The 8563-nt window shown below is 38.7% G+C and overlaps 1 pseudogene; it reads right to left on the bottom strand.

The window, feature by feature from the left end:
- Positions 1–6: 6 nt before the first annotated feature.
- Positions 7–1144, bottom strand: LOC102737302 (eukaryotic initiation factor 4A-II pseudogene; annotated as a pseudogene).
- Between the last annotated feature and the right edge of the window lie 7419 nt (positions 1145–8563).

Genomic DNA, 8563 nt, shown 5'->3' with positions numbered 1-8563 from the left:
AGCACTGCATTCAAAACTATCTCATCCCAGGAATTAAATAAGGTCAGCCACATTCATTGGCATTTCCTCCACTGTAGTATTGTAGAAAGTCTCAATGTCACGAAGAATCCTCTTGTCTTCTTCAGTAACAAAGTTTATAGCCACACCTTTCCTCCCAAATCGACCCCCTCTGCCAATTCTGTGAATATAGTTTTCACGATTGGTAGGTAGATCATAGTTTATAACCAATGACACTTGTTGCACATCAGTCCCACGAGCCAACAGGTCAGTAGTGATCAAAACACGGCTTGACCCTGATCGGAATTCCCTCATGATAACATCTCTTTCCTTCTGGTCCATGTCACCATGCAGAGCAGAAACTGTGAAGTCCCTGGCATGCATTTTCTCAGTGAGCCAGTCCACCTTGCGCCTTGTATTGAGAAAAATAACAGCCTGAGTAATCGTCAGTGTCTCGTACAAGTCACAAAGTGTATCCAACTTCCATTCCTCTCTTTCAACATTAATATAAAACTGTTTGATTCCTTCAAGGGTCAATTCTTCCTTTTTCACCAGAATTCGAATTGGATCTCTCATGAATTTTTTGGTCACTTCCAACACATCAGTTGGCATTGTGGCAGAAAGCAACACAACCTGAATACTTGTATTTAATTTTTGGAAAATCTCATAGATTTGATCCTTAAACCCTCAGCTCAACATTTCATCTGCTTCATCCAAAACAAACATTTTGATCCATTTTGGAGAAAGGTATCTTCTGTTTAACATATCAAATACTCTCCCTGGTGTACCAACAACAATGTGTGGTGCTTCAGCCTACAGTTTTTTCATTTCATTCCGAACATTGGTTCCACCAATGCAGGCATGACAAGTTGCTCCCATATAGTCTCCAAGTGCCAGAATTACCTTTTGGATCTTTAATACAAGGAATAATAGCTCTCTGTTGAATAGCTGAAGGCTTCTCAAAACCATAAGCATAGATGCCCCGAAGAAGAGACTCCTTTAAATTCATATCGTCAAAGTTATCACCAATCTCATTCCAGTTGCTCTCGATGACACCATCAGGGTCCATTCCCTCTGGGCCTCCATGTTCTCTGTTATAATCCGCGGAGCCACCAGACATGATCCGAAAAACCACTCAGCGCCCGACTGGAAAAGGAAAAAGAGGTTTTAAATAGTTTTTTTTTTAACTTTTTGGAAAGTTTTAAAATAAACATGATACTCATTGAAAAATATACATCATTTGCTTTTTCAATAATTACTTAATTTACTTGGATACACCATTGATATTTACTTGAAGCAGCTTTGAAAGGGAAAAATGTTACTGTCAAATGTCAACATTTGTGTTTCCAGCTTGATGGCAGTGTAATCATTAAATTACCATCCCACGGCTGGGAACGCACTGCTGGAAGAAATGAAAATTCAAGTTTTTCAATAAGTAATGAAGATTCCAAATCCAAACTATAAGAATTGAAAAATACTCAACTGAAGGCCAGACCCTAGAAGATAAGGGACTTTGTAGAGACTTTTATTATGGGATTAGATTGTTGTTGTTGTTTTTTTAAGGTTTTTTTTTTTTTTTTTGGACAGAGAGAGACACAGCGAGAGAGGGAACACAAGCAGGGGGAGTGGGAGAGGGAGAAGCAGGCTCCCCGCTGAACAGGGAGCCCAGCCCGATGCAGGGCTCGATCCCAGGGCCCTGGAATCATGACCTGAGCCAAAGGCAGACGCTTAATGACTGAGCTACCCAGGTGCCCCGAGATTAGATTGTTATTAAATTCATTTATTTGACTCTTCAGGTGACAAAAATGAGTATCTTAACTGTGCCGTATATGGGCCATAGGGACAGATGGGGGAAAGATCATCATGCTGCTGAAATAACAGGTTTAGGTTTGATTCACTTCGGCTATTTGTCCGGTCCTTCAGTGGACAGTGATTGTAATGACACTTATCACATGGAGTTAGTTTGAAGATATAAAGGGAGAATATGTAAGAGACTTCGCACAGGGTCTGGCACAGGTTGGGTGCTTTAAGATGTCAGTAGCCCCTCTGCCTTCCATGTAATAAATGCTAAAACAATGTATGTGGGTAGTGGTACAGAAGCATAAAAGACAATGATTAGATCAGCTTAAAAGAGACTTCTCAGAAATGAAATACAAACCAGATCTTAAAAGACAGATAGGATTTTTCCCGCTGCTTGGGAAAGATATTGTAGGCTAAAGGAACAATATATACAGAGTCACAGAGAAGATGATAGCAAACAGAATCCAGACAGGTGGCAGGAAAAGGATAATGAATAGACCCGTGGTTCTTCAAATGTGGTCAAGGCAAGGTCAAATAGTGATCATGCAGAAGTCACTGTTTTCATAATAAGACATTATTCTTTTCACTGCATTGACATTTGCACTGATGGTACAAAAACAATAGTAGGCAAAACTACTTATACCTTAACACAAGTCAAAGCCATGGCATAATAGTGTACAAATAGTTGGAAAAAAAAAAAGTTTCACTTAAGCATGTCTTTGGTGAAGTAGTAAATTTTATTAAATGTCAGCCGTTGAGACTGTGTCCGTTTAAAAATTCCATGTGATGAAATGGGAAGTATGCATAGATTATTTCTGTTGCATACCAAAATATGGTGGTTATTGCAAGGAAAAATAGTTTGAGTTACAAAGCTGAACTAGCCACCTTTTTCTTTTTCTTTCTTTTTCTTTTTTAAGATTTTACTTATTTGTCAGAGAGAGAGAAAAAGCACAAGCAGAGGGAGTGGCAGGCAGAGGGAGAAGCCACCTCCCCTCTGAGCAGGGAGCCCGATGTGGGACTCAATCCCAGGACCCTGGGATGATGACCTGAGCCAAAGGCAGATGCTGACCTGACTGAGCCACCCGGGTGTCCCCTAGCCACCTTTTTCATGGACCACCTTGAAAGAACAAGTGGCAAATCCACTGTGGCTATTCAGACTTGAGTGCTTGGAAGATACTTTCTTAAGAATGAACATTGTAAGCCTATTACTTCAAGGAAAACAACTGACAGTATTTGTAGTCAATGATAAAAAGTTCAGGCCTTCAAATAAAAATAAGAATTTTTGAAAACTTATATCTGCTACCATGACCTTGACAGCTTTCTAATACTTAGAGATTTTTCTGATGAGTTTGGTAGTGGTGGTATCTGCATAAAAAGATTTTTAAATATATAATGTGTCAACATTTGGAAGATCTGCATAACTCAGTGAACTGGTAATTTCCAAATGACCCAATGCACAATATTACAAAATTATACATAAGTAAAAGATCCATTGAAACTGCAAGTTGGACGGATAGATTTTAATGCAACTGAGTCCAAAATGTTTATTTTTTTTTTTAAGATTTTTTTTTAATTTATTTATTTGAGACAGAGAGAATGAGAGAGACAGAGAGCACATGAGAGGGGGGAGGGTCAGAGGGAGAAGCAGGCTCCCTGCCGAGCAGGGAGCCCGATGCGGGACTCGCTCCAGGGACTCCAGGATCATGACCTGAGCCGAAGGCAGTTGCTTAACCAACTGAGCCACCCAGGCGCCCCAAAATGTTTATTGATACGGTTTCAAATTCCACATTGCAAGTAACCTTTAAGAGACTTCCACTTATCAAGTTCTGCTATAGTACCAAGAAGAATATCCACAATTATCGAAAAGTCTACTAATATACTTTTTCCTTTCCCACCTATATATATGAATGAGATCAAATTTTTTTAATATATAGTTGACCCTTGAACAACACAGGTTTGAATTGCATGGGTCTACTTATATATGGGTTTTTTAATAAATACTGTACAGTACTGTAAATGTATTTCCTCTTCCTTACGATTTTCTTAATAACATTTTCTTTTCTCTAGCTTACTTTATTATAAGAATACAGTATATAATACATATAACATACAAAATATGTGTTAATTGGGGGTGCCTGGGTTGCGCAGTTGAACAGTCAACTCTTGGTTTCAGGTCAGGTCATAATCTCAGGGTCATAAGATCAGGCTCCTCATCAGGCTCCACAATCAGCGTGGAGTCTGCTTCAGATTCTCTCTCCCTCTCCCTCTGCCCCTCTTGCCTGTGCTTGCTTGCGCTCGTGCTCTCTCTCAAATAAATAAATCTTTAAAAACATATATGTGTTAATTGGCTATAAGTAATACTTCTGCTTAATAGTAGGCTACTAGTAATAAGTTTTGGGGGAGTCAGATTTATACACAGGTTTTTGACTGCATGAGGGGCAGCACCTCTAACCCCTGCATTGTTCAAGAGTCAACTGTACTTTAACCAAAGCAGCATATCACAGCCGATTGAATGCCGAAGCACATATGAGAATTCATCTGTCTTCTGTTAAGCCAGATATTAAAGAGATTTGAAAATAATGTTATTTAGGTTACTATTTTTAAAGGGTTTATTATTTTTAAATGAACTATATTTTTAAATGTTCTCATTTTTAATTTCTAATATAATATCAGTAGGTAGAATTCCCATAAACAAGAGCCCTTGCACTTCTCAATAATTTTTAAGTGTAAAAGAATCCTGAGAACAAAAAGTTTGAAAAGTGCTGAGACAAACTATGAAAAGGCTTGCACGATATGTTGAAATATTTGGCCCTTATCTTTAGATTTTGGGGCAGAAACCAATTTTAAGGGGGAAAGTGTGTGACTTTTTTTTTTTTAAGATTTTATTTCTTTATTTGACAGAGAGAGAGCACAAGCAGGGGGAGCAGCAGAGGGAGAGGGAGAAGCAGACTCCCCACTGAGTAGAAAGCCTGATGCAGGGCTGGATCCCAGGACCCTGGGATCATGACCCGAGCCGAAGGCAGACACTTAACTGACTGAGCCACCCAGGCACCCCTAGTGTGTGACTTTTTAAAAATTTTTATTTATTTTTAATTTTTAAGGTTTTATTTTTTAAGTAATCTCTCTACCCAACATGGGGCTTGAACTCACAACCCCAAGATCAAGAGTTGCATGCTCCGCCAACTGAGCCAGCCAGGTGCCCCAACTTTTTTTTTTTTTTTAATAAAATCTCTATTGGAAGTACTGTTGAAAATGGGCTGGAAAGTGGAAATACTGGTGACAGGGATACTAGTCAAATTTTGACTCAGGAATATATCCATAGGCATCATTTCTGTCTGACTAGTGTGGGTCAAGAGAAGTTAATTTAGTGGTTATTCTGGTCTATGATCAGGTGGGAATTCCTCCACTATTATTTTTAGAAGCACTAGCCTACCTACCATCTCTGCAACTCTTTGGTGTCCATAGCATGGGGAATAATATCACATAGTGAGAAAAGCACTGGAGTCAGACTAAGATTTGAATTCCATCTATACCACTGGTAGTTGTGTGACTTTTGACTTAACCTCTCTAAGCTGAAGCTTCCCAACTTGTATGATAATGATAATAATACCTACCTTACAGAGCTACTGTGAGGACTAAATTGATATCTGTAAAGTATCTAGCATAGTATCTAGCAATAGGGTTGACCTTTTTATAAATTCCATTTAGGGCACCAGAATTTAAGATAATCCTTGCTCTATGTCTTACCCCTGTAGTCTATTTTTAGAACAGCCAAGTGTTCTTTCTTAAACATAAATCCAGTCATATCCCCACACTGCAGAAAGTCCTATATATGTGACCTTTGTCACCTGTTTAATCTTATTTACCCTCTTACTCTTGAACCCCAGTTATTCTGGCTTCCTTTCTTTCTGAGTGCCTTGTTTATAATGTTGACCATGACATCAGTCCTATAGGACTACCTTTCAATGGCTACCATTTTAAAATGGGTCCTTTTATTTATTTTCATTTTAAAGTTTTTGTGAAATAAAGTTTTAAACATATACAAAAGTAGATAAATTAGTAAAATGAACCACCATTTACGCCAAAACCACACTTCAACAATTATCAGGTTATGGCCAGTCTTTGATTCATCTATACTCTTATTTCTTTCCCCCCGTTATTTTGAAGCAAATCCCAGACATTTCATCTGTAAATGTTTCAGTAAGTATCTCCAAAAAGTGTTTTTTTTTTTTTTTTCCTATCATGACCACATACCAGAAATGGTTCTTTAAACTTTAATGGCTAACTCCTGGCTAAACAGCATCTGGTATCAAGATTTTAAATACTAGGGGCTCTTGGGTGGCTCAGTCAGTTGAGCATCTGCCTTTGGTTCAAGTCATGATCCCAGGGTCCTGGAATTGAGCCCCGCATTGGGCTCACTACTCCAGAGGGAGCCTATTCCTCCCTCTCCCTCTGCCCACCACTCCCCTAGCCTGTGCGCTCTCTCTCTCTGTCAAATAAATAAATAAAATCTTAAAAAAAAAAAAAAGATTTTAAATACTAGATATATTCTGATGACTCCATCCCTGACCTCCCCCACAATTCACATACTTACCCATTTGGTATTTCCACTTGAACATCAAATGGACATCTCAAATGAAACATGTCCAAAACAGAACTCTTGATTTTTCCCTACAAATCTATTCCATCCCAAGTCTTGCCTTCTTGGTAAATGGTCCCACCATCTATCCAGTTGCTCATTCCAGAAAAGTAGGAGTCATCCTTGGTCTTTCTTTTATCCTTACCCCCTACATCCAAAATATCAGCAAGTCTTATTAACTCAACCTCTAGAATATATCCCAAATCTGTTTACTTCTTTCCATATCTGCTTCTACCACCCTGGTCCAAGCTACCATCATCTCACCTGATTTTCCTTTTTCCATTTAGGAAAATTATTTTCCTAATTGATCTCCCTGCTTTAATCTCTTGCCCCTTCTAATCTAATTTCTCTAGAATAGCCAAGTACACTTTTTCAAATCAAATCTCATAGTGTCAACACAGTGAAGGAAGTCCGTACATAATATGACCTTTGCCTACCTGTTTAATCTATCTCCTACTCATCCCCTTATTCATGAGCTTCTCACAATACAGTTTTCTTTCTTTCTGCTCTTCAAACATGCCAAACATAACCCCTTTTTTTATCAGCTATTCTCTCTCTGGAATGCTTTCTTCAGATCTTTGTATGGCAGGCTTCTTGTCATTCAGCTATCTATTTATCTATTTATTTATTTAAGAGAGAGAGTGGGAGATGGGGGGCAGAGGAAGAGGGAGAGAGAGAATCCCAAGCAGGCTCCCTGCCCAGCGTGGAGTCGGATGTGGGGCTCGATCTCACGACCCTGAGAACATGACCTGAGCTGAAATCAAGAGTCAGACAGTTAACCAACTGAGCCTCCCAGGGGCCCCGTTCAGCTATCAATTTAAATGTCACTTCCTCAAAAGATTCTTCACTGACTGCCCAGTCATAAGAAACTTCCCCTACTCTCAGTCACTCCCAGTTACATCATCCTTTTTTATTTTAGATTTATTCACATGTTTGTCATTTTTCTTTTTTTTTTTTTTCATTTCACTCCTCCCTTCTGGATTCAATTTCCTTCTTCTTGAAGTATGTCCTTTTAGTAGTCTTTTCAATAAACAGTGTGGTAGATTTATTGTTGACTAAAATCACCTTTATTTTATAATTGGTAGGTAGTATCTATTGCCAATCACATGTCCTTAAAAATTTAGTTCAAAAAGTTTTTTCTAATCAATTAGAAAACCTTAGGCAATGTCTAAGAAAATAACTATAACTCATCCAAAATAACTATAATACTCCCAGCCAAAGTTAAAGATCTCATTTGCCCACTGAATAGCACACCTTTTGGCAACCCTTTCTAGCTTTTGGCAAACGTCTCTAGCTTCATCAGCCCTGAAACATCATGTTCCTAATTAGCAAAGACCCCCAGCATGTGTTTCTGTGTATCATGTAAGTCTGGTTTTTCTAGGACTCCCAGAAACATCTCAGGAATTCAGCTATGCCTCACCCTGCTGGGATTCTGCCCAAACTTCCGCCAACTTCTGTTTTGGACAGGCAGTTAAGATTTGGCACACCTTTGCTCCCTTAGGAATGCCATTCATCTGTATAAGCCTTCCCTTTATCCTTCCAATATCTTTTTGATCTTAGAGTCCTTAGAACTAAGCTATATTCTTCAATAATCTAGGAGTCAATCCTAGGAGCCTTCTAATCCACTCCAAGGCTCAAGAGTATAGACCAAAAGTTGGAGAACTATGGCCTATAGGCCAATCCAACCTGTCACCTGTTTCTCTAAATGAAGTTTTATTGGAAAACAACCACACTCAGCTACTTTTGCACTAGAACAGCCAAGTTAGGTGCAACAGACACCATATGTCTGTAAAGCCTAAAATATTTATTACTGACTGTTCACAGAAAAAGTTGGCCAAGTCTCTGGACTAAGCTATAATATCTGATTTGTCTGTGGTTGTCAGGCATGCTAGTGGCTGGTATTCATTCTAGCCAAACACTACACAGGTTTGCAACTCACTGAAGTACCCAGAGTCTGAGTCTCTTTATATTCATGTATATATGCACATCTAGTATGGAAAAAAAGACAGCACTTTTTAGACTGTGGTAAAATGTAATGTCCTCTCTGTAAAGTTCAGTTAGAAACTTGAATTTTTTTAATGCTTATGCTCCAGTTATATCTTAATTTGCGTTATCTCTACTCTTTGC

This window comes from Leptonychotes weddellii, unplaced genomic scaffold (genome assembly GCF_054177405.1).
Source record: "Leptonychotes weddellii isolate Sample4059 unplaced genomic scaffold, ASM5417740v2 HiC_scaffold_5944, whole genome shotgun sequence".
In the NCBI taxonomy this organism is placed as follows: Eukaryota; Metazoa; Chordata; class Mammalia; order Carnivora; family Phocidae; genus Leptonychotes; species Leptonychotes weddellii.
The sequence above is the reverse complement of the archived record's forward strand: the minus strand, read 5'-3'. Positions and strand labels throughout refer to the sequence as shown.